General features: G+C 41.1%; 1 protein-coding gene across 3 annotated transcripts in view; it reads left to right on the top strand.

Moving 5' to 3' along the window:
• The window catches only part of HTR4 (5-hydroxytryptamine receptor 4), a 609,312-nt gene that overhangs the window by 459,802 nt on the left and 123,427 nt on the right, over nt 1–26,083 (top strand). The window lies entirely within an intron of this gene.

Raw genomic sequence — 26,083 nt, 5'->3', positions numbered from 1 at the left:
TGGCTGCATTGGTTTTGATTTTTCAGGATGAGAACATTTTCAACATGTACAGAAATGTCCAGTTGATTGCTTCCAGTGCTTGTTCCATGGATTTGTGCTCTCTTACAGAGCCATGGCTTCCAGTAGAATCTTTACATCTGACACTTCTAGGAGTGACTGATGTCTAGACCCCCACAAATGTTGTAATTAAATCCTCGGACCCAACATCACTGCAAAGGCAAAATAGTGATGTAGAGACTGATGGATGGAACCACAATGCCCAGTGGGGGACGCAGGTATCCAAAACAATGTTTAATGTTATTTCTTTTACACACTTTTTTTATATCAATGTATAGTTTACTGGGTCCCATGGGGATCCAGACAACTTTAAAATGTTGGGGCTCCTCTGTAGTCCTCTTCATTTTGAATACATTTTAAAATATGAATCCCTGTTGGTGTTTTCTCAAAAATGGCATACTTAGTAGACATGTGCACAGAATTTTTTTTCGTATTATTTTGTTCCGTTTCGTATCGTTCCGTAGGTAGGTTTTCCGTTCATTTTCCGTAAGACGCCCGTTTTCCTGTTCGTTCCCGTTCGTTTTTCATACGACGCGATTTTTTCGTATTCTGATCGTTTCGTATTTTGGTTACCGTTTTATTTTTGTACATGCGGGATGGTTCGTTATTCTGTTTAATTCATGTTCGTTACTTGTTAATTTTCGTGAATTTTCGTCATTTTGTACTTTCGTAAATATATCGTGGGATTTGCGGCTCATCCATATTAACTATTGTTAAGCCCCATACACTTGGTCAGACTTTTTTAACAACAAACATAAAAACGATCGTTTTTCCGAACGTTCGTTCGTTTTTAAACTCCATCAGAAAACCATTTTTGGGTTCCAGGTTCAAAAGTCTGGCCAACTGATCTCCCTTCAGACGAAAATCCACAGAAAAGTTTATTTGGCTTTACTGTACTACTGTACTCAGCACAAAAGAGAAGCTGCTTCACTAACTACACTCACTGCCCATTCAAAAAAACGAAAATTACATCTATAACAAAAGATTTGCATTCTGTATTTTTTTTAATCCTTTTTCTGTTCGTATGTTCATATGACATCTATAACAAAAGATTTGCATTCTGTATTTTGAAACCAAATTACGAACAGAAAAAAGGAATTCAAAATACAGAATGCAAATCTTTTTTTATAGATGTCATATGAACATACGAACAGAAAAAGGATTCAAACAAAATACAGAATGCAAATCTTTTGTTATAGATGTCATATGAACATACGAACAGAAAAAGGATTCAAACAAAATACAGAATGCAAATCTTTTGTTATAGATGTCATTTTCGTTCTTTTGTCGTTTTCATTTTGTCGTATTTTCGTCGGATCGTTCGTTCGTATTTGCGGTTGTTCGTTATGCGGCTCATTCGTAATCCCGTCGTTTTCGTATTTTGGTGCTTTAATTTTTTCGTATGTACACATTATTCCGCGGGTACGGAAATGAACATTTTCGTACAAAAATTACATTCGTACGAACGGGAATACACATATCTAATACTTAGCACTCCATCACTTCTATATGCAATGAGCAGTTAAAGTTCTAAATATTGCAGGTAGAATATTCCTAAGAGCTCAAACTCCATAAAATGCTAAATGTGTCATATACAACAAGGCTAATGGGGTTGACAAATTTCACAAAACCCATGTGTTCCCCTTCTGGTTTTATGCTTTTTCTAAACTATAGTCTTTAAAATGAACTTGTCATTTGACTACTACTTTATACGTTCTTGAGGCTAGCCTAGGGGGCACTGTCACTTAAAGACTGGAATTTAGAAATATAGTAAATTGTTGGACTTTGTTTAAACAAGGCAACACACTTTACTGCTGGATTAGTTCTTTTAGGTAAAGTAGGACATGTAACACTTCACATAATACAACACTGAGTGCCTACTTGGCTAATCACAAATGGCAATCACTGTCACAAGGGAAATTGCATGCTTTTGGGTCCACCAAAATGAGCAATTACAAAATAGTTGATACAGTTGAAAACTATACATTGAGATTCTAATTGATCATTTATTGCAGTGTATATATACATCCAAACATGATGCTGCCACCACCATGTTTAACAGTTGGGATGGTGTGTTCAGAGTGATGGGCAGTGTTAGTTTTTGCCACACATAGCGTTTGGCTTTTGGGCCAAAAAGTTAAATTTTGGTATCATCTGATCAAAACACCTTCTTCTTTTTGCTGTACCCCCCACAAGGCTTCTCACAAACTGCAAACTGAACTTCTTATGTCTTTCTTTCAACAATGACTTTCTTCTTGCTATTCTTCCATAAAGGCCAGATTTGTGGAGTGCACGTCTAATAGTTGCCCTGTGAACAGATTCTCCCACCTGAGCTGTGGATCTCTGCAGCTCCTCCAGAGTTACCATGGGCCTCTTGGCTGCTTCTCTGATTAATGTTCTCCTTGCCTGGTCTGTCAGTTTAGGTGGACGGCCATGTCTTGGTAGGTTTGCAGTTGTACCATACTCTTTCCATTTTCGGATGATGGATTAAACAGTGCTCCATAAGGTGTTCAAAGCTTAGGATATTTTTTATAACCTAACCCTGCTTTTAACTTCTCCACAACATTATCCCTGACTTGTCTGGTGTGTTCATTGGCCTTCATGATACTGTTTGTTCAGTAAGGTTCTCTAATAAACCTCTGAGGGCTTCACAGAACAACTGTATTTATACTAAGATTAAATTACACACAGGCGGACTCTATTTACTAATTAGGTTACTTCTGAAGGAAATTGATTCCACTCGATTTTTGTTAGGGGTATCAGAGTAAAGGGGGCTGAATACAAATGCACGCCACACTTTTCAGATACAGACATACTCCACTTTTAAGTACACAATGGGGTTTATTTTCTAAAGCTGGAAAGTGCAAAATCAAGCTCACTTCTGCATAGAAACCAATGAGCTTCTAACCCCAGTTTGTTCAATTAAGGCTGGTAATAAAACCTGGAAGCTCATTGGTTTATATGCAGAAGTGAGCCTGATTTAGCGCTTTCCATCTTTAGTAAATAAACCCCATTGTGTACTTAAAAGTGGGGTATGCCTGTATTTATTTGTAAAAAAAATAAAATAAAAACTATTTATAATTTTCCTTTCACTTCACAACTATGTACAACTTTGTGTTGGTCTATCACACAAAATCCCAATACAATACATATACGTTTTTGGTTGTAACATGACAAAATTGGGAAAATTTCAAGGGGTATGAATACTTTATCAAGGCACTGTATATGTATCATTTAGACTGGTCGTCCTACTTTAATTGATTTGTTTGATAATATTCAGGTGTTGTGGTGAAAGTATGGAATGTGCCAGTCAAAGTTGAATCCTTTTAAGAACAGAGCGTACTGAAGAATTGCTTTTAGCTACAAGTCTTTGCGTTTTTGTATATATCCTTTGTTTCTAGAGGAATTCTTCAATGGAGGAAGAGCAGTGTAATCTGTACAGTTAGATGCAGATGAATGATAAGGCTAGCCAAGAGGACACTTAGTGCAATTCAAAAATATAGTAAACATGTACATTTCTACATAACAGAAATGGGGATTTTGCAGGATAGTTTTAATGTTTTTGAATGGACGGTGATGCCAAAAGGACTGAAAACACTTGCAGGAGCCGCTAAGTCTCAGAAGGGTTGGATTTCCATGTAGCCAACACAGGGCATGGCTTATAGTACCACATGCTGAGTTTAGTCAGATGTTTCAGACCACTGAAATGCCTTAGGCCCCGTACACACCTCCGAGAAACTCGACGGGCAAAACACGTCGTTTTGCCCGTCGAGTTCCTTGTGAAGCCGCCGAGGATCTCGGCGAGCCAAGTTTCCTCATTGACTAACGAGGAAATAGAGAACATGTTCTCTATTTGGCTCGACGAGTTTCTCGTCGGTTTCCTCGGCCAAAAGTGTACACACGACCGGGTTTCTTGGGAGAATACGGCTCCGATCGAGTTTCTGGCTGAATTCTGCCGAGAAACTCGGTCATGTGTACGGGGCCTCAGAGTACAATACAGTTGTTATCATTATTGCTGTCTTTTGACAGTTTGTATTTTGTTGTTGGTGGAACAGTGTCCATCCTGCCTCTGTATACTGAGAAACAAAATGATAGCAATGAGGGGATTTATGTGCCTTAGTCCTCTAGCCATAGATTCCAGATGTACTGAACCAGAGCTGGCAAACTGTCTCTACGTGCATTTTCACTCCAATGCTATAAAGGCTACCCAGTTGATTTGAGGGAGGCTTGCACAAAGCAATTGTCCAAGGGGACAGGAAGTATCCATCCAGAACTGGACCCAAAATAGTACTTGGGGGGCCCAGTATTATGTATTTATGAGGCCCACACGGTATGATATGATACATCTATGTTACTCATGTGGTGATTACAAAGCGTCACATTTGCTGGTACCTACTAACTTTCCAAACAGGTCTGTCTTAGCTTAACTGCACAAAGAAATGCGGAATGCCCACAAATTAATAATGTATTATTAGAATAGAAGTTTAATAGTACAGACTTGGGAAACACAGTGTTTGGGCTCTTACAGCCTTAGATAGTAGTTTACAATTGTCAGTTGTTATTTTGATTAAATACCATTTAGATTTGTCATTTCTATTGTGCATACTTGTGCTTCTTTTACATAATTACCACGTCTCTGTTTCTGTATCTTTGTGTGCCACTTGCTTGACTTATATTTAAATTCACATTGTGTTATGCTTCCCACATGCTGCTGTATATGAGTGACATTTTTTTCCTACAAGCTGCTGTTATATTTAATCTATGCTTAGTTGTCTTGTTCTTATCCTAGAGTATGTTGCCAGGTCCTGTCAGAACAGTGCAGAATTATCAAGATCAGAGACACGTTAATGAATTCAGTACCATAATGTAGCCAGTTACACTATATACGCTGTCTTTTCTCCTAAGAATACTTCATCAGTTACTCAGTTTGTGTACTTTAAGCTACCAGGTACACTTAAAGGGGTTGTAAAGGTTCGTTTTTTACTTTCATCCTGTAGCCTGTTCACTATAGCATTGGGTAGACATGTGCAGAATGAAAACATGTGTTTAATGTTGGAAGAATTTGTAAAGTTGAATTTATCTTGTAGTTATATTTATTATGTTCGAATTATTAATATTGGTAATTTTTCACATTTATTATAAGCCTAACAATATATGTAAAATGAAATTATAGGCACAGTAGGTAATTATTATTTTAATTTATACAAATTGTTGAACTACAAGAGTATCATCAACATATGCTGGACCCCAAACAACTTGATGCTATTCATGAAATACCACTAAATTCTTCTATTGAAAACTGTGGCGGAAACTTTATGAGTTGTATAAAAAATGTATTACTGTTACTAACATGAAACTCACATGATTGAAGATGCCATCTTTGTGTATACCCTAAGAAAGTGTTTCCCAACTCCAGTCCTCAAGGCACACCAACAGGTCATGTTTTCAGGCTTTCCATTATTTTGCACAGGTGATTTGATCAGTTTCACTGCCTTAGTAATTACCACAGCCGTCTGAGGGAAATCCTGAAAACATGACCTGTTGGTGTGCCTTGAGGACTGGAGTTGGGAAACACTGCCCTAAGACACACATGCATAACAATTAAAGCGGAGATGACAATCGGCTGTTTTTTTTTATCCCCGTACATACCGTATTTTCACCGCCGCTTCCGGGTATGTCTTCTGCAGGACTGGACGTTCCTAATTGATTGACAGGCTTCCGACCATCGCATACTGCGTGTCACGAGTTGTGGCCGTCATTCCCGTGTCGAAATTTGAAAATTTTACGTTGTTTGCTGGACGTAATTTACGTTCACGTCTAAACCAATACGTCCTTGCGGCGTACTTTGGAGCAATGCACACTGGGATATGTACACGGACGGCGCATGCGCCGTTTGTAAAAAACGTCAATCACGTCGGGTCACGAGTAATTAACATAAAACACGCCCCCCCATTCTCATTTGAATTAGGCGCGCTTACGCCGGCCGCATTTACGCTACGCCGCCGTAAGTTAGGAGGCAAGTACTTTGTGAATACAGTACTTTCCTCTCTGACTTAAGGCGGCGTAGCGTAAATACGATACGCTACGCCGCCTTAAAGTTGCGGCGGCGTCTTTGAATCTAGGTATATGTCTATGTTTGAACAATCTGATATAGTTTTCAAAAATTATATATAATTTCAAACGTTGTTCTTAATAATTTTCAATTTGCAGCTTTCATTTACATAATTCCCAGTGATGCTGTCATTAGGTTCCTTTTATAGTCACTTATTGTTATAGAGTGACAACTTTCACTCAGTTTTGCCCCTGTGTTGTCACCCTGTGTCTGTGCTGATAAATATTACACAGGCATGATCTGTCATTGTCACTATCAGGAGGCCAGTCCATTGATGTGCAGGCAATGTTGAAGCGAGTACATGTACATGTAGGAAACTTCTGAAAGAGGCTGGGGGAGGTCAGTAGCACTGAGCTGCGAGAAAGAATAAAAGCTTGTTTATGCTGCATCATATTTTATACAAATAGACGCTGACCAATTAGAGATTAGATCTTCTTTAACGAAAATAACCAATGCTTTGTACTTAATTATTTTCTACCCTTTTTTTAACCCAATAATAAAAAAAAAGATTAAACCAAAAAACTGCATCAATTGAGAACGCCTATATATTTACTGTATAATAATATTGTCAAAGATCATGGAAAAAAACTCTGGAAGTGTAATGCTAGAATATTCTGTAACCTTTTGTACTTCCTATAATTGGTGAGCTGGCAGTTACTGTAAAAAACTGTACAGCAAGAGGGATTTTTATCTTAAGGTCCCAGCATCTTGCTGCTGGCAGGCACGTTTGTCTTGCTGCAAATTAAGATGTTGGGCATGATCTGTCTGAAGAAAGTTGGCATTGCTACATAGAGGAGACATTTCTTTCCTCCCAGGAGAACTTAATTTGCAAAGCTTGCTAGTTTTGGACACCTAACAAAAAATATTATTTGAATTACCAAAACACACTTTTGATTTTGTCACGTCCACATACAGTAGAGAAATAAAAATTTCAGAGATAGCTAAATCACTATGAGAGCCCTTCATGTAAACTATGAGACTTAGGAAACTTTAATTGTTATACCCTGGGTCGCCTTCATGTGAATTAGTCCTCAGTAGATGTGACTAAAGCGATTAACAAACACGGCAAATGTTATATTTTTCAGTGACTTGAACACTTCTGACTTGCTTGAATATGGGCAAGCAGACATATTTGATTTCCCATTTTACCTATTTACAGAACTGCTTAATTTTAGAGCTGGAAAGCAACCGAAGAGATAATAATAATAATAATAATAATAATAATAATAATAATAAAAGTACCGGTAGCTTTATATGACAAATTACATTGAATTTCATTTTCTTTTTTCCTATGATGATTTGACTGACAATCTAAACCAGGGGTCTCCAAACTGCGGCCCAAGGACCAGATGTGGTCCTTTGCTTGCCTTTATCCGGCCCTTGGGGCTTTATTCCTCCCACTGATTTGAGCCACTATTCTTCCCCACTGACACCAACAAGGAAGCACAATTTCTTTCATTGAAACCAATGATGGGATACAATTACTCCTACCAATAGGGGCACTACTCCTTATCCTACTGACTGCAAATTTTGAGGCATATTTACTCTCACCAATGCTGGGCCCGGGAATTTTTCTAAACCCGCTGGCCACAATCAGGCCCTCCTAAAGTCTGAAGGACAATAAACTGGCCCTTGGTTTGAAAAGTTCAGAGACCCCTAATCTAAACCATTGTAAACTGGGCATAACCCATCAATTTTATTAGAAGGGAGCTGAAGATATACAGTAACTATAATTGAAAGGGTAGTTCCATGCTTAGCTTCTTTCTAATAAAAATAATAGATTATTTACAATTGCTTATCTTATCAGTGAAATCTTATGAAGAAAGGAATAGGAAATTCTTCTGTAGAAATGTAATTGCCATTGCTGACTTATCCTTCCAAATATGCTATTTGCATGGATGTTATGTGAGATAAAGAAATCCATGTGCCACACATCATTGGCAAACCCGTGTGCAGAGAAGTGAATGGCAGCCTCGGCCTGGGTTCTGACCAGGCCAGGCCACTAATGCATTTTGCATTGCCTTTTCGGAGCAAATAATGAGGACAGGAGTTCTCAGTGAGAGGGGGGATTTTAAGAAGCATCATCCGCTGTCACATGGAATAAAGATAGCTGACATTAACGGACAACAGCTGAGTGTGTAAGTAGAAGTCAAAATATGAAAATCAAAACCAAAGGGACTCTGCTTATGATAAACTCAAAACGATGGAAAAGCTTAAAACTATAACATCAAAACTGACCAATCAAGGTGTCTATATGAGGAAAAATATACCTAGATATGTCAATCTATGACTACATATATCAATTTAAAGCCAATTAAATCCAACAAAATATATTAAAGATACAATTAAAAATATGTATGTATGCTCAATAGAACAAAAAACAATAATAAAAAAAAGACACTCCTAAGTGTAATGGAGAAGTAACAGGAGTCAATTAGCGCAATCATATGAGAAGAGTCAGTTCAATTCATAGTTTGAAAAATATACAGTATGTCATAAGTATGCCACCACAGATGGGTTGATCTATCCTTTCGACAATTTAGAACCTGAGGGATTGCATATTCTGTTGGTGAAGAAGACTGAAATGTCTAGCCAGACTGGTATTTTTGTTGATTCTGATGTCTGAAAAATGGTCCCTCATTCTGTCACTCAGTTGCCTGGTTGTTCTACATATTGAATATTGCATATGGTACATGTCACCAGATATATGACAAACATTGTGTGGCAGTTAACTAATTGTGTGATGTTGGCAAAAAAAAACATTGGAGCATTTAAAGATGAGGATCACCCAGATAGTCACAACATAAACATCTGGCTGCTCCACATATATACAATATTATGGCTTTGATGGTATTTGTAGGGTGGCAACTATACGCAAGCGTGTTCTTTGAAGAGGGTTTTCTACTTTATATGCCCCTACTGTAACAATCCCTGCCTCACTAGAGCCAGACAAAGTAAGGTCAAGATAATTAATTGTTTTGATGTGAACCTTAGATTTAAAGGACTGTTATTAAGATCGTTCAAAAATTCAACAGTGGCTGTGCCACGATTTACAATGAAGATCAGGTCATATATGTAGTGAAAATATGTGATGATGGAATCCCTGAATGGATTGTTAGCACTGTAGATGTATTTTTCCTCCCACAAAACCATAGGTGCGGAAGAACCTGGTGCCCAAAGAGGCCCCCCTGTTTGTGTACATACCATTTCTTATCGAAGAAGAAGTAATTGTGGTGTAAGAGAAATGATACCCCTTCCAAAATAAACCATTTCAGATCAGAAGAATATTGGGTGTAAAGATCGAAAGGGTGTCCGAGTGAGCAGAAACCCAACTTATGAGGTATGCTGGAGTATAGGGATCTGACATTGCAGATTAGCCCTTTCATATTCTTGTTCCAATGTAAGCCTTCAAATACCTGTACAGTGTGTTTGTTGTCACGTAGGTGGAAGGGTATTCTATTGACCACAGCCTGTAATAGAGTGTCCATCACGTTTCCAAGTGGTCCACCCAAGGAACCAATACTTGCCACAATTGGTCTACCTAGAGGGTTGTGTGTCTTGGGAAGATGATGAAAAATAGATGCTGTTGGATTGAGAGTTACCCATTTTTTTATCCTCAGGGGCTGTTAAGGTCCCTATAGAAGCAGCCCAACTGACAATTAAGCTTAGTTGTTTTTTTTAAGCTAGCCCTCTTGGTTGTACTTGTGGTGGCTGATGGTGTTCTAAGAATGATGTTTCGATCCTCCAGATCTTTTCCTTCTGTGTCTAAACTGTTGGTTGGAGGTCTTCCAGCTGTATATAACCACTTCAGTGTAGTCTAATTTATCTCTGAGAAACTTGGATCTTTTGGTTTGTGCTCTTCAAGTGTCTCTATAGCTTTCAAAAGACGTTCTTCTTTTTGTCTGAAATCTGGTAGATGGTGAAGTCCTTCTAAATCCTGCTGTGTGAGACTTTTCTCCATTTTCAATGGGTCTACACCTGCCTCCTTGAGTTTGATTAGGAGTCTCATCAATCCCTTAGATTAGGGATCCTCAAACTACGGCCCTCCAGATGTTGCGGAACTACACATCCCATGAGGCATTGTAAAGTTCTGAAATTCACAGACATGACTAGGCATGATGGTAATTATAGTTCCTGAACAACTGGAGGGCCATAGTTTGAAGATCCATGTTTTAGATACTTCATGGAGGATACCAGTCCATTGGGATTTAAAATCTCCATCCTCCACTTCAAAGAAGGAACATTTCCTGATTTTTAGTCCCCTATGGATCCCATTTTCTTTTAGGTATTCTTCTAGAGAAGCTATGTCCCACCAAAGGTGGCATTCAGTGGACACAAGTCTTTCCAATTTGTGAAATACTGTAGACTGTTTACATTTACCTTATCATTCACTGGCTCTGTGGAACAAAAATGATCTGCTCCTATTAATTCTATCCATGTGTCTGTTGGAGTTCCATTCTCAATACGATGGAAAGGGAGGAGACGGCTCCATAACCCAATGTGATCTCAGACCAGATAACAAAAAGGGTAAAAAACAATAAAAAAACGCTGGTAAGGTACGAATGAGTTTAAATGTTTGGGAAATATGTAGATGGAACACAAAATACTAGGGGCCAGATTCACGTAGGAGGGCGTATATTTGTGCGGGCGTAGCGTATCCTATTTACGCTACGCCTCCGCAACTTAGACAGGCAAGTGCAGTATTCACAAAGCACTTGCTCCGTAAGTTGCGGCGGCGTAGCGTAAATGGACCGGCGTAAGCCCGCGTAATTCAAAGTAGGCTGGTGGGGGGCGTGTTGTATGGAAATGAATCGTGACCCCACGTAAATGACGCACCTAATGAACGGCTCATGCGCGCGCATTCTCAGTATCACGTCGAATTTTCTCCGTAAATTACGCCGGCTCAATGCTTAGTCGACGTGAACGTAAACTACGCCCATTCACGTACGACTTACGCAAACAACGATTAACTATGAATCAGGCGCATAGATGCGACGCCTCACATTCGGACTTACGACGGCGTATCAGGAGATATACGCCGTCGTAAGTCCTTTGTGAATCTGGGCCCTGGTGTATATCATACAGAGAGTAGAAAAAATTTAAGTTGTAGTCCCCCCAGGCACTATGTGAGGTGAAGCCTGGACTTTGCCTCACACCTGAGTGACACCCACATTTTGCTATGTGCATGGTTGTTATGCTTACCTTCTGGCTACATTGTATAACTGACCCTGAACAAGAATTTTTGTGACCTACCTGATATGCATACTAATTCTGGGCATACAGTTCAGAAGGAGGTTAAACGTGCCCCCTGTACTACTTCATCCAGAGTGGGGACACTAAAACGGGAAGTTAGTTACTGGCAAGATCAGCCAGGTATTTTAGATTATACGTAGGGCCAAATTACACAGCACAAGCACTGTGCTGGTATTCATGCTTTAAGGGAACAGGATACATTTTTTCATTTTTTTTTATAGGGTTACATTTTTACAGTTTTACACTACACTTTTCACTATAGTATTCAAACTTGAAATTTCAACTGTAAAAGTTTTTAAAACTAGAGAAAGAAGAAGCATAACCTAAGCAGCAGCATACAAAGAAAAATAAAGCTGGGAATATAAGATAGTTAAGGAAGAAACCAATTATTTTACAGATAAATATGAGTAATGGAGCTCCCAAGAGAAAAATGGATTATGGGGGAGGACAGTTTCTCAGTTTCTGCTTTCTTACATGCCGGTGAATTTTACCAATGTTATACCTTTATTATTGTTTAGCTTTTTTTATACTGATTCATTCGAACTTGAATAGAGATGTTGTTAGTCCTTGAAAAGTACTGTAAGTACTTCACAATTACAGGTTAGGTCAGAAAAATCACGAGCTTAGAGTAATGCACAACATTTCCGATATTCGAGAAAATTATTCATTAACTTTCACATTGAACGTTATTTGAAAACGTTATAAAATCCTAGTGGAAAATAATGAGGGATTGCTATAATAAGATAACAATTAATTTCCATATCTCATGCTTTAAAGTTGTAGTCTTTTTAAAGCAGTGCAAATTTTTTTAAAGCTATGTAATTTAAAAGTTAACATGTTAAGTTTGGACAGTAGTTGGGATTTTAGCCTGAAAATTAGTTCACTGCTATTTGAAAGACAGGGCCAAATTTCCCTCCAGCAATGTGCTGTTATCCTCGTAATAGGAAAACACGGCATGCAAAGGGACCTTAATAATACCATCACAAAAACCTCATCCTTCCACATCCCAGTGCTTCATGACAACAGGATTCCTACGGAATCAGTAATCAGTGTGAAAGACATGGGTATTAATAGTGCAGGGCACCTGGGGTATGTGCCCAGTATCTCCTGCTGAGGGCCTCAGGTCTTGACACCATGACCACAATTTAGTTTCCAAGTTTACTTGTTGGTTACATCAATGTCTTGGGGACAGCACATATTTTTAGTGGTTAACATGTATTCCTTTCAGCACTGAGTTCCTTGGTTTGAGTTCCGATCAAGACACTATCTGAAGCGTTTGCATGTTCTCCCTGTGCTTCTGTGGTTTCCTCCAGGTACTCTGATTTACTTCCACATTTCAATGAAATTCTGATAGTTTTATTGTCTTCTATCTAAAGTGGTCTAGTTTGTGTGGGTCTAAAAAAAACAGCTGCAGGCCCTGATGATACTCCATCAAGTGGCTAATGCAACTCTTGTACTCATTTAAAAACACTCAGTGACAGAAGAAGTAAAATTCCAAAATTTTAAGGGGACCAATGATCACAATGCATTCATGGTAGTGGGTGGGATATTATTGCTGACTTAAGCCCCACCTTTAGTTCAGAGATCAGGATTATGTAACAATCTGGGTATAATACATACTCCTGACTTCCATACTCTGTACACTGTGTTGTATATGATATATACTGCTGATGACTGCATCCTATATGCTTGCCTGTACATGACATACATTTGACCACTGCACTCTTTACATTATATACTCCTGACCTCTGTACTTAGTGTGCTATATTGTAATTACATGCTCCTGACCAAAGTGTTTGGTGTATGTCACGCCAATTTTTTTCCTAGGTGTGTATATAGTAGGGAAGGATTATAACTCCTGTCAGGTTTATTACTGTTATCTGGGGATCCATTACAGGGGATTTACTCATACAACCTGTCCTGTTGACAATAGTTTCATCAGACATGAAATGAGGGAAAAAACTGCAACTGGGAGACAGACAGAAATAAAACCCTGAAATTGGTGCTTGATTTTTCCTAGTCCACTAAGAAAAAAAATAGTTTTATTTCTGCCTGTGTTGCTCTTAAAGGCCCCTCTGTATAGTGCAGTCCCAACTCTAGTTTATGAGAGCCTTCATGTTGGAGCATGCACCAATCAGTCATAACATTATGATGAACCGCCTAATATTGAGTAAGTCCTTCTTTTGCCTCCAAAACAGCACTGACCCATCGAGGCTTGAATGTCAGTAGACCTCTGAATGTATGCTGTAGTATCTGACACCAAGCCATCAGTAGCAGATCCTATAAGGGGGTTGTAAACCCTAGGTTTTTCACCTTAATACATTAAGGTGAAAAACCTTTTGTAGTGCAGCAGCCCCCCAGAGCCCATCTTTTACTTACCTGAACCCAATTGTTCCAGCGACGGGGCCTAGCAGAGCAGCTCCAGCCGCTGTCTCGGGTCCTGATTGGCTGGAGTGATAGCAGCAGGAGCATTGGCTCCCGTTGCTGTCAATCAAAGCCAGTGACACAGGAGCCGGGGACAGAGCCAAATCCTGCTGTCTGTGTCAATGGACACAACAGTAGGGGCGTGCTCACACGAGTGCCCCCAGGGAATGCGGGTCTCTGTGGGGGCACTCAAAAAGAGGAGCAGGATTAGGGCCCCTCTGTGTAAAATTCTTGCACGGAGGAGGTAAGTATGGCATGTTTGTTAATAAAGAAAAAAATAACTTTTACAACCCCTTTACGTCCTGTAAGTTGCAAGGTGGAACCTCAATGGACCAGACTTGTTTTCCCAGCACATCCCACAGATGCTTAATTGGATTGAGATCTGGAGAGTCCATTGTGGTGTTCCTCAAACCATTCTTGAACCATTTTTGTAGTGTGGCAGAGTGCATTTCCTTGCTGAAAGAGGCCACTGCTATCAGGGAATGCTATTTCCATGAAGGGGTGTACTTGGTCACCAACAATGTTTTTAGGGGGTGGTATGTGTCAAGTAACATTCACATGAATGGCAGAACCCAAGGTTTTCATACAGAACATTGCCCAAAGCATCACAACGACCCTACCATTTTGCCTTCTTCCCATACTGCATCCTGGTGCCATCACTTCTCCAGCTAAGCAAAACACATGCACCTGGCCATCCATATTGTGTTAAAGAAAACTTGATTCATAAGACTGGGCCACCTTCTTCCATTGCTCCGTGGTCCAGTTGTGATGCTCACATGTTCATCGTAGATGCTTTTGGCTGTGAACATGGGTAAGCATAGGCACCCTGACCGGTGATCATGCCCACGGTTCCCATTACCATCCTTCTTTGAAGTATCCAAGAGTGACTCGGGTATTTCACAATCCTAGCAGTACCCCTGGTGAAAGATATTGGCATTTATGCTGCAGCCTGATCTCTAATAATGCTCAGAAACTGTGATGTACATTTATATTTACAGAGAAATGAGGACATGGGAAAGTGATCGGACAGGAATTAGGATTGGTTACTTGTCTATGTGGCGATTAGTGGTTTAATACAATTACCTGTGCTAAGGGCACTAGGGTTATTATTATTATAGCAGGGAAGAGGGGTTTTCCTGCATTCAAAGCTTTGAAAATGCTGGGCCAATAACTTTTAAAGTATATCTATATACAAAACCTTTTTAGATTCAGATAGAGTGGAGAAGGATTAAAAAGCTTTTTATGTTTTTATTGCTGTCTGTGCCCCCATTAAGGAGATTCACCCTCTGTATTAGTCCTGCATACCAGTATTACCGAAAGAAAATCACACATTTTGGGTTGTCCACAGAACAGGAATAGTGGGGATATCTTCCAGTGGGGACATTAGTTCTGATGACCCTGGTGACATCCAGGGATTCCCTCACTTTGGAGGGATTTTCTCTCACTTCCTGTTTTGGCTATGGGAAAGGAAATGAAGAGAAATCTTTGCAATGGGAGACAGATTGCAAAAATCTACTTTACCTTAAGAAGTCTGATTTCTAGTATCCCTGGATATTTTCCCCAATTGGCTGAAATATAATTAATGTTAAAACAAATTATTTCCAGCCACTGGGAAAATGAGTGGTGAAGGAAGGTAATATGAATTTGGTTAAAGTTGATTGCTATACAGCATTTCTCAGCTACTATCTTGGGATTGTTAGAGAACTGTGACATGAGAGTTGGGGCAAGGAGAAGATTGACACAAGAAGCCTATCAATACATGTGCTTACAAAGAGCATGCTGATAGAAGGAGAATGCAAAATGACTGCGAGATGAGCTCATCATTGTGTTGTTTCCCCTCACTGTCCAGTCACAGACTGAGGGCAGATACATGACAGCTTGAGCTCAGAGTCATTGTGTTAAAAGAGGCTGGCTATTATTCAACCCAGAATACTAAAAACATCTTGTAAATCTAGTTCTATCAGTCACTCTGCTTTGGGGAAGTAGGGTTAGAAGAATTGTCTATATAGGATGAATGGGATTGTACTGGCAGGGCTGCCATCAGGGGGTACAGCCGATACAACTGTAAGGGACACTGGGGCCCTCCCGGGCCAAAAGAAGGCAGGTTAAGGGGAGCCATGTTGTGCACTATAGAATTGATCTTGCAGCTTCTGCTGCTCTCTGTGTCATTGAGTTTAGACATCAAGCTCTTTAATGGCACCTCTGGCTACTATGTGTATGTGCACCCCTCGTGTGAGCTGCCTGTACTGTGCTCCTCTGTTTTAGAAACATGTCAGCTTTGTGAAAATGGGCTGGGACTAGGTAGGAAGATTTCCTTTACAAGTAGGGGCTGTAAAGGAAAGGGAGGGGAGTGTTTTGTGTATAGGGAGGGACCAGAGGCTTGTGTGTTTACAGATTTGTGTATGTGTGGGGGTGACATATATATACAGGTGGGGGGCTGACATACACACAGGTGTGAGGGGGCTGACATATAAACAGATGTGGGGGGGCTGACATATATAAAGGATTGAGGGGGTGCTGAGTGCGTACAGGTAAAGTGGCCGTTGTGTGAATTTGGTGGAATGGCCAATGGGCAGGCCCTGGGGAATGTTGGTGGTCAGGCTCAGGGGTGCCCAGGCCTAAAACTGTGTAAGGGGCCCAATAATTTCTGATGGCTGCCCTTGGTACTGGTCACAATTTTAAATTAGGGCCAGAGGACAAGGATTCCTGGTGCCAGGAGTATGACTCCTGTTTTGGAATAATAAATGCTGCTGTTTTGTTTTCTAGGCAGGCATAGACCAAGTAATTTAACCGCCTGCCGACCGCCGCACTAACTTATATGTTGACAGAATGGCACGGACAGGCAAATGGGCATAAATGTACATCCCTTAAAATTTGACACCGTGTGGTTGCACGCGACCCTGCCGCGAGCTCCGTGATCGTGCCAGCGGGACCCGTGGACCCAATGTCAGGTTAACGAAGCTGAAGAATGGGGAGATGTCAGTGTAAACATACCATCTCCCCGTTCTTCCTAGTGACAGGTCACTGATCGTCTGCACCCTCTCATCAGGAGCAGCGATCAGTGACGTGTCACTCTTAGCCATGCCCCCCTAACCGTTAGAATAACTCCCAAGGACGCACTTAATCCCTTCCTAGCTCCCTAGTGGTTAACCCCTTCACTGCCAGTCACAATTACACAGTAATCAGTGCATTTTTATAGCACTGATCGCTGTATAAATGTGAATGGTCCCAAAATAGCGCCAAATGTGTCCGCCATAATGTCGAAGTCACAATAAAAATCGCTGATCGACACCATTACTAGTAAAAAAAAAATATTATTAAAAATGCCATAAAACTATCCCCTATTTTGTAGGCGCTATAACAAACCAATAAATAAACGCTTATTGCAATTTTTTTTACCAAAAATATGTAGAAGAATATGTATCGGCCTAAATTGAGGAAAAAAATATGTTTTTTTATATATATTTTTTGGGGGATATTTACTATAGCAAAAGTAAAAAATATTTAGATAGATTCACAAAGAGTTAGGCCGGCTTATCTACAGATAAGCCGACCTAACTCTGAATCTAAGCCGACCTATGTTTAAGTGTATTCTCTAACAGAGATACACTTAAACATATCTAAGATAGGACGGCTTGCGCCGTCCTATCTTAGATTGCAATGTTTTGTCTTACCGCTAGGTGGCGCTTCCATTGCGGCCGGCGTAGATTATGTAAATGAGCATTTACGACGATTCCCGAACGAACGCGAGCCCGCCGCAGTCGATTAACATCATTTACATACGCGATAGGCCGCCTAAAGTTATTCCACCTATGAGGTGGAATAAAAATGTTAAGTATGGCCGCCGTTCCCACCGCGAGGTTTGAATTTTTTACGTCGTTTGCGCAAGTCGTCCGCGAATCGGGATTTACGTCGTTTACGTACGCGGCGAAATCAATAGGCCCGTACGGCCTACTTAGCCGCAATGCGCACTGGGCAATGTAGTTGCCCGGCGCATGCGCAGTGTCAAAAAACGTCAAAAAACGTGAGGTCAAGCCTCATTTCCATACAACACGCCCCCTCCAAGTCATTTGAATTAGGCGCGCTTATGCCCGCTCGTTTTAGGCTACGCCGCCGAAAATTAGCAGGTAAGTGGTTTAAGAATCACTACTAGCCTAACTAATTTATGGCGGTGTAGCCTAAAAAGACTAGACTAGGCCGCCCTAAAGTCAGGCGCCCCTACGTGAATCTACCTAATTGTTTTTTTTTTTCAAAATTGTCGCTCTATTTTTGTTTATAGCGCAAAAAATTAAAACTGCAGAGGTAATCACCAAAATAAAGCTCTATTTGTGGGAAAAAAAGGGCGTCAATTTTGTTAGGAAGCCAATTCGCATGAAAGCGCAATTGTCAGTTAGAGCGGCTCAAAAAGTGCACTGGTCATTGGCCAGTCAAATGGTCCGGGGCTGAAGTGGTTAATAAGGATTACAGAAATGTCAAAACTTATATCCGGCATCATTTACTACAGTTAAAGTAAAACCATCCAAGGTTAAAGTTCACACCTAATTGCCAATTTTAAAATATTTCTCTACATATTCTCATTATTTGTTCTTCCTATTAAGGTTTTATATTCTCCAAAATCACCTAATGATATCTGTCTTTACAACTACGTTATTTCTTCTAATTCAGGGTCTTTACATAACGAGATATATAGTCAAACCAGGTACAACATCAGAACTGTGGAATGATTTATGAAAGAGGATCATGGTAGTAGCATTTTTATAAGTAATGCCCTGTCAGTGGTGTATGCCTCTGTGCAGTAACAATAAAAGCAATAACCTGTGTAGGTGTGAAGGGCTACATTTGACGTTCCATAATCAGAAGGTTTTCGCTGACTTTCTCTCATCTTAGTGTTCACAGCGGGATGCCCAGATGCCATAGCATCTTCACAGCTCAACTGTTTTCTTTCACTATTGAAAATTTCAGCTTCCAGACAGCAATACTGCTCAGATCTAATGAAATATGAGGCAAGCAGGCGCAAATAGGATCTGTTGAAAGTGTGCCTGACCGTGCGTTAATGATAAATCCAATGCTGTATCTCTAAAACAAAACTACTGTATGTGGTCTTCATTGGATATAAGGCAGCTGATATACAAACAGTTGAAGTCAGCTCTAAGCAATGGTGGCCAGCAGGGGTTATATAGAGGGTTATCCAACTGTATAGTGTAACAAGAAAAATACTGGAAATATAGCAAAATTTCTGTGGATATAAGAAAAAGTATACTATTATTATTATTATACAGGATTTATATAGCACAGTGATTTACAATGTTAGGGCAAACAGTACAGTTAGAGACGGTTCACACTGGGGCGACTTGCGATCCGACTTCATGTCGCCTCAAGTCGTCCCAAGTCGCACTGTAGAGAAAAACAATGCAAGTGAATGGGAGCGGTGTTAATACACACGACTCAAGGCGATCCGACTTCAGAAAAGGTTCCTGTACTACTTCAATCCGACTTGTAGGCGACTTGTGCCCATTGATTTCAATGGAAGTCGCCTCAGAAGTTGGATCACTGTCTTAACTGAAGCGACTTTCCAGGAAGATAACATACATTTCTCAGGCAAACCTCTCCTGCCCCCCTCCCTCCCCCTCCCTCTCCCAGAGCTGATTGTTGTTTTATTGGCCACTGGAAAGTATCCTGTCCTGGAGACGACTTCAAGTTGTGTTGTAAATCGCCCCAGATCGCCCTGTGGTTCATGTTCAAGTCGTGTCGGAGTCGCCTCTGAAAGTCGCGCTGGAAGTCGTGTCGCCCTAGTGTGAACCGACTCTAACAATACAATTCAATACAGGAGGAATCAGAGGGGCCTGCTCATTAGAGCTTACAATCTAAAAGGGAGAGTCAAGTGATAAAAAAGGTAATAATAACTATTGGGAATGGGCTGATGAAGAAAATAAAAGAACAGTTGTTAGGTGGAGGCAGGTTAGGCTTCTCTGAAGGGAAACTTTTTCAGGGATCTCCTAAAAGTAGACCAGTGGCGGTGCATCCATAGTGGGCGCAGGAGCGCCGCCCCCTCTCTACAGTACCCGTCAATCAACAATAGATAGATTCATGCATTGCATGAATTTATCTTTTGTCGCCGCTGCCGCCCACTATTTAGGTGTCCGCCCCCTGTTGAGCGCTGGCCATCTGAATAACAGCGATGGGTGTGTTTTGGAAGTGCCTGATTAGAGCTAGAGGCTCTAATAGGATTCCCAATTAGAGCCTGTGGGCTCTAATCGGCTTCCAAATGGTTAGACAGAGGGTGCAACAGCTGTGCGCTCCCTGATTAAACCATGCTGTGTTAGGGAATCGCTTCCCTAACACTGATCTACCTCTCAGCCAATCAGGTTCACTGGATCTGGTTACCGGTCACCTGATTGGCTGAAGCGGCAGGCTTGGAAGGACAAGAGGAGGAGCGGGCGGGAGAAGAGTCTTCCTCATCGAGGACACTGCTCGCCGCCTGCCACCGTTACCCGCTGCCAACACGAGACAAGGTAAGGGCCAGGTAGACAGCGGGAATGTGGGGGGCAATGTGTGGGGCACAGTGGCAACACTTGAGGCACACTGGCAGCATTGGGCACACTGGCAGCATTGGGAACACTGGCACAATGGCAGCATTGGGAACACTGGCAGCATTTGGCACATGGCACACTGGCAGCATTTGATGGCACAGTCGCAGCATTTGGTGGGCACAGTGGCAGCATTTGGTGGGCACAGTGGCAGTGTTTGATGGCACAGTGGCAGCGTTTAATGTTTTTTTTTTCTATTCTTTTCAGTTTATTTGCACCAGCCGCCACCGAAGTGGACATAGTAGGAGATAGTCCGACAGACTGGGATAGGGAATTCAAATCAACAATCAACAAATTGGCCCAGTATATATGTATATATGTGTGTAAGACTGTGTGTCTCAAGTGTGTCGAGATCCTACGGGGTAAATGACCGCACCAGCAAGGAAGACACTGGCTTCAAAAAGTACCTAGAGGCGATTTGGTTCGCATGTGTAGCGTTATACAAGTCACTCATTGATTCATTCATTCATTCATATGGACAGTATATCAACATATTCCCAAGGCACTAGGAGAATGTGTATTTTCTGATTATGCTTACAATATCAGAGCTTGTGTACATCAGCCCTCAGAGATTGTATGACATAATTAAAATATACTATTTATAGGATACAGAAGTTTACAGACATTTAACTTTCCTGTTAAACTCAAGGCAATTGGCATTCATCAACCTGTGTTTATTAGTGCTCATTTAAACAGCAGGAGCACTACACACAAGGTTAAAAGAACGCTAAGTAGTATCAGACTGCCTGCTTCACTTGGCCAAAGATATATTGATGGTGCTGTGGGGTTTAGGTACTCCATAAGCACTTGTGTACGACCATTGGCGTTGATCTAGGTGGCAAAAAGACCAGGGGCTTCAGCCCAAAGTCCGAGCCTGGCACCGGGGGGTTTTACCTACCTGACGCTCACTGACCTTCCTGACACACACTGACTACCTGACGCGCACTTACCTACCTGACATACACTGACCTACCTAAAGCACACTGACCTACCTGACATACACTGACCTGACCTACCTGACAAACACTGTGACTGACATACACTGACCTACCTACCTGACATACACTGACATACACTGACACACACTGAGTGACCTACCTGACCAGACTTCAGGTGACGTGACCTGCGAGTCCTCCTGCAGCTCAGCCGTAGTTTGTGGCGCGCCCATCAGAGTAGAGTAGACTAGACAGCACTGTAGCAGATCACTTCAGGTTGGCCCCTTTTACAGGTATAGCTATGTAAAACATTACAAATAAGTGCAGATACTGTTTAAAAAACAGTAATACTCTGTCTCACCCTGCTCTGCACATGCTTGGTTGCTCTCCATTTTAGGCATTTTTGGGCATTTATCCCAAGTTCACACTGGGCTGCGGGAATGAAGCCGTGTGAGTTCAGCTCAACTCGCACAATTTCACTCCCACTTGTCAGTCCCAATTTCCATACTGTATTATAACCAATAGGCAAATGTGACATTTTCCTTTGAGATTTACAAGGCTTTATCTGTTATTTAAACTAAAACTATTTTCATTAGCAAATTATTATTATTTTTATTTTTTTATTTCCTTCACTGTTGTTTTAGTGAGAAAGATTGTTAATATCCGCAGACCCTAAATCAATTGATTCGTCTCATATTCCTATTGTTGCCATGGTAACATACCAGTGCAATGCTAATAGACTGTAAAAGCTCTTCTAACTGACTCAAATCAATTCTTAGCTCAGCCTGAAAATATTATTTCTCACTATCACTTAACAGAGCGTCAGCTTTGGTCAGCATTATTATACACAAATAATACTTTAATAGGTACTTATATATTTTCTTGGGTTACAGTTTTTCATGTTTTTTTAACAAACTAAAAGTAGCTCAGTTTTTTTCAGTTTTTTTTTGCGTAATACAGGCAGACCGCGCTTTATGGACATACCCGCGAGTGTAGGTAAAGTGTCTCACAAGTATAGACAGTGGCGTCGGGGGGTGTCGCCTGCATATCCTAATAAGCAGGGTGCACTGCCAGGCACCGCTCAGGGCAGGCACCAGCACCCCGCGAGTCAACCACCCTTTCCCTCCTTTGTACAGAGCCCTCCGGTGCATACTTCTGCTGGACAAACTTCCAGCACACTGGTGCAGCCTATGAGTGCCGGCTTCACAGAATGACAGAGGACACCACTGGCTTGTCTCCCAGTCCTGCTCCTTCCTGGAGATCTCTCCCAGAGAGCCCATGGAGTGGAGATGTGGCCTCCCATGCTGATAATCTGCTCTGTGCTACTGCTCAAGGGAGCTAAAGCAACAATAAACACGTGCTGGGAGTCGAGCCAGCCACACAACTCTGTGCTTTTTCACGAACTACAATAGCCAGGTGGACACCAGTGCCATAACCAGACCATGCTGGCCGGAGTCTACATCAACCTGACCCTACACCAATGGTACCAGTGAGTGAGAAGTGAAAAAATGTATTGCTTCACTTTAAGTACATTTTCATTTTACATACATGCTCTGGTCCCATTGTGTACTTAAAGTGGGATATGCATGTAAATCAGGTGTTTTCATAAATCATTCCATTAAAACAGTCATTAAATTTTTTTCAGTAAAGAAGCTCCTTTTACTGTCCTAAACATTCCCTACAGTTTGCAATGCCCTGCTCGAAACAAAGGAGCTGCACAGTAACTTAGTGGTTAGCACTTGTGCCTTGTAGCAATAGGATCCTGGGTTTGAATCCAAACCAGAGCACTCTGTGGTATTGCATCTTTTCCCTGTGTGTGTGAGTTTCCTCCAAGTACCCCAGTTTCCTCCCATATTCCAAAGACATGCTGGTAGTTTAATTGATTCCTGTCTAAATTGACCCATATATGCATGTAACCTTGGATTGTAAGCTCCTTGGGAGCAGGGACTGATGTAAATATACAATATGTAAGGCACTGCATAAATTGTTGGTGCTCTATAAATGCCTGTAATAAATACCTGTAATAAAAAAAGGCATTCAATACAAAGCAATGAAAAGAAAGGTTAGTAATCCAGAATAGCCAATCAGATCAGCAGCCTTTTCTAGAAATTACACATGTCACACATTACACAGGTATTGACATATGGAGGCTTGCCTGGTCATGGTCCTCCAAGAATGGCTTGTCCATCTTTGCTATCTGGAATTTTATGCAAACAGCTAAATATACAGATATAATACAAATACAAGAGCTGTTTTGCCTACCAAATGATTTGTATTTCTGTCCTTTCAGCCCTGAGATGCACAGCACAACCCTGTCTAGCAGGGGCAGGGGCTTGATTTTTTCTCATTTTTTTTTTCCATAAAAGTGCTTCTAGCTGTGAGACCACACTGTTGCTGATAGCTCTTAGTTTCTACCAATTGTCGAGAACATATGGTGATCACATGGCTTTGTTTGTAGGCAGTGATGGATATCAATAACTAAGAAATTCTTAAAAGAGACGTATGAGTTTCTGGTTTTGTTTTGATTTATACTTACCTAGGTGGATACAGCTTCGGTCCGATGCTGCATCTGTCCCCCGGTGCATCTACACTGAGAATTTCCCGAACTTCCGAAAAAATAAAAAAACGAAAATAACACAAACTAAAAAAACTAATTTTTTGGCAGTGCACATGTCTAATAGTGAGTAAGCATTGCCACCCGAGGACAGGAAGTGTTGTTTTTGGCTGGATCACCAGGTGAAAATAAAACAAAAAAAGGCCTAAAAAAGAAAAACAAATGCAGCCACTACACCTAAGGACTGGTAAGCTGCAATATTATACATGTTTGTTATTTGTCTTGGATACACTGTAAAAATTGTTACTGGAATGCAGGTTAAGAGCTAAAGTGTAATTTCAGGCTAAATCGAACTAATCTTAAAATACTCCCTTCCCCCTCCTAACAACTATGATGACTAACCTGTGTACGAAGATGAATATACTTACATATTTTCAGGTCGCTGTGGTGCAGTGATCCAGCTCCCCTTTGCAGCCAGTGGTGGCTTCGGGGGGAGGGCTGACAATAGATGGGCCATGGGAGCTTATGGGTGATATCATCGCTCACAGGCATTGCCAGCCATTGTCAAGTGCTCTCTCCTTTCTCCTGTAGCTAACACTGGATGACACAGGGAAGGCTGGCTTGAAATGACCAAAAAAAAAGGGAAGTATACCAATCTTTCTTACACAGGTTAATCAGAATGAGTGTTGGGGGGGGGGGGGTCATTTTAATTAGATGTAACCTGGAATTCCACTTTAATCGTTAAAGCGGGGGTTCACCTGCAAACATTTTTTTTAAAGCCAACAGCTACAAATACAGCAGCTGCTGACTTTTAAAAAATTAACACTTACCTGTCCAGCGCGTCCGCCGAAGCCGAGCGTTAGCTCGGCTCTCGGCTTCCCCCGCTGCCATCCTCTGTAAGGGAATCGGGAAGTGAAGCGCTGCGGCTTCACTGCCCGGTTCCCTACTGCGCATGCGCGAACCGTGCTGTGCAGTTCCACTGGTTCCCGTTGTGTTCTGGGAGCCGAGTGTTTCCCAGAACACAACGGGGGGGTTACGCAGAGGGGCCGGACTCCCACGGGAGTCAATACCCGGAAGTGGTGCAAATACCTGTTTTTACAGGTATTTGCACCCCCTCCCCCCTGAAAGGTGTCGGGTTCCGAAAAGCGGAAGATCACTTTTGGGTGAACCTCCGCTTTAATCTAGTTGAGGGCAGAGTTAAGGGATGGGGTAATGTCAAGTGTTTGAGTTAGATCAAGAACATTTTTTTTTTACAATCAGAAAATTATGTTTTACTGAGTTATTTCTAGCAATTATGTACAATAATGGAAACTCAAGTAAGCAGTATGCAAACATATGCACTAAGACCTGGCATATCAAGCCATAGAGCCCAGAGCTCTTCAAATTCGGGGAACCTCTATGGTGGTAAATAGGGTCTCCCATGTGTTTTAGCTTTCAGGTGCACTTGAATCAGCTTACATGCTTCAAAACCCTTCTTCCTGCATTGATAAACACTTATCAAGTTCCCAATCATGTTACTCCTACTGATACAGTAAGTGTTTTTTGGTGGGTGGTACTTTTGCTGGGTGCTACTTTTTCCTTCGTTTTTAGAGGCCTTACGGTTTGGTTTTGGAGGGAGAGTTGATCTCAGATGTGGATCCTGTAAGAGAATTGATCACTGTTTAAAAAAGACCCTTTCCATTTTGCAATATTGATTGTGGAATTGGATAATGAATCTAATATTTAGTCACCCCTTTGCTAGCTCTCCTCTTCTTATCTGGTAGTATTAGGTAGTATTAGGTAAGTGGAGTAAACCTTTTCAACTAATTCATAAAGATAACCTTTTTACAGGAATTTAGTCTTGAGAACCTAGCTCTGTTGGATGTTATCCTCTTGCAAAATGCAATTATTTCTGAGCCTGCAAAATTGGCTTTTTAAGATATTGTCAACATCTTACCAATTACCAATTTTGGATGGTGGCAGCTGGTGGAGTGCAGGTAGTAGTTCCCAGCCATAGATTTAAAGTATTTCTATCTTTCCATTAGTTTTTATTGTTTTAGGAAGTGAAAAGAAATACAAACATTTGATTAAGACAGATGTTTAAATTAAATCCCATGAATGGCAAAGCAGATTCAAATTAGCATGGAGTATCACACAGTTATCCAGAAGAAAACGGTCTATA

Source organism: Rana temporaria, chromosome 3 (genome assembly GCF_905171775.1).
Source record: "Rana temporaria chromosome 3, aRanTem1.1, whole genome shotgun sequence".
NCBI classification, from domain to species: domain Eukaryota; kingdom Metazoa; phylum Chordata; class Amphibia; order Anura; family Ranidae; genus Rana; species Rana temporaria.
The sequence above is the reverse complement of the archived record's forward strand: the minus strand, read 5'-3'. Positions and strand labels throughout refer to the sequence as shown.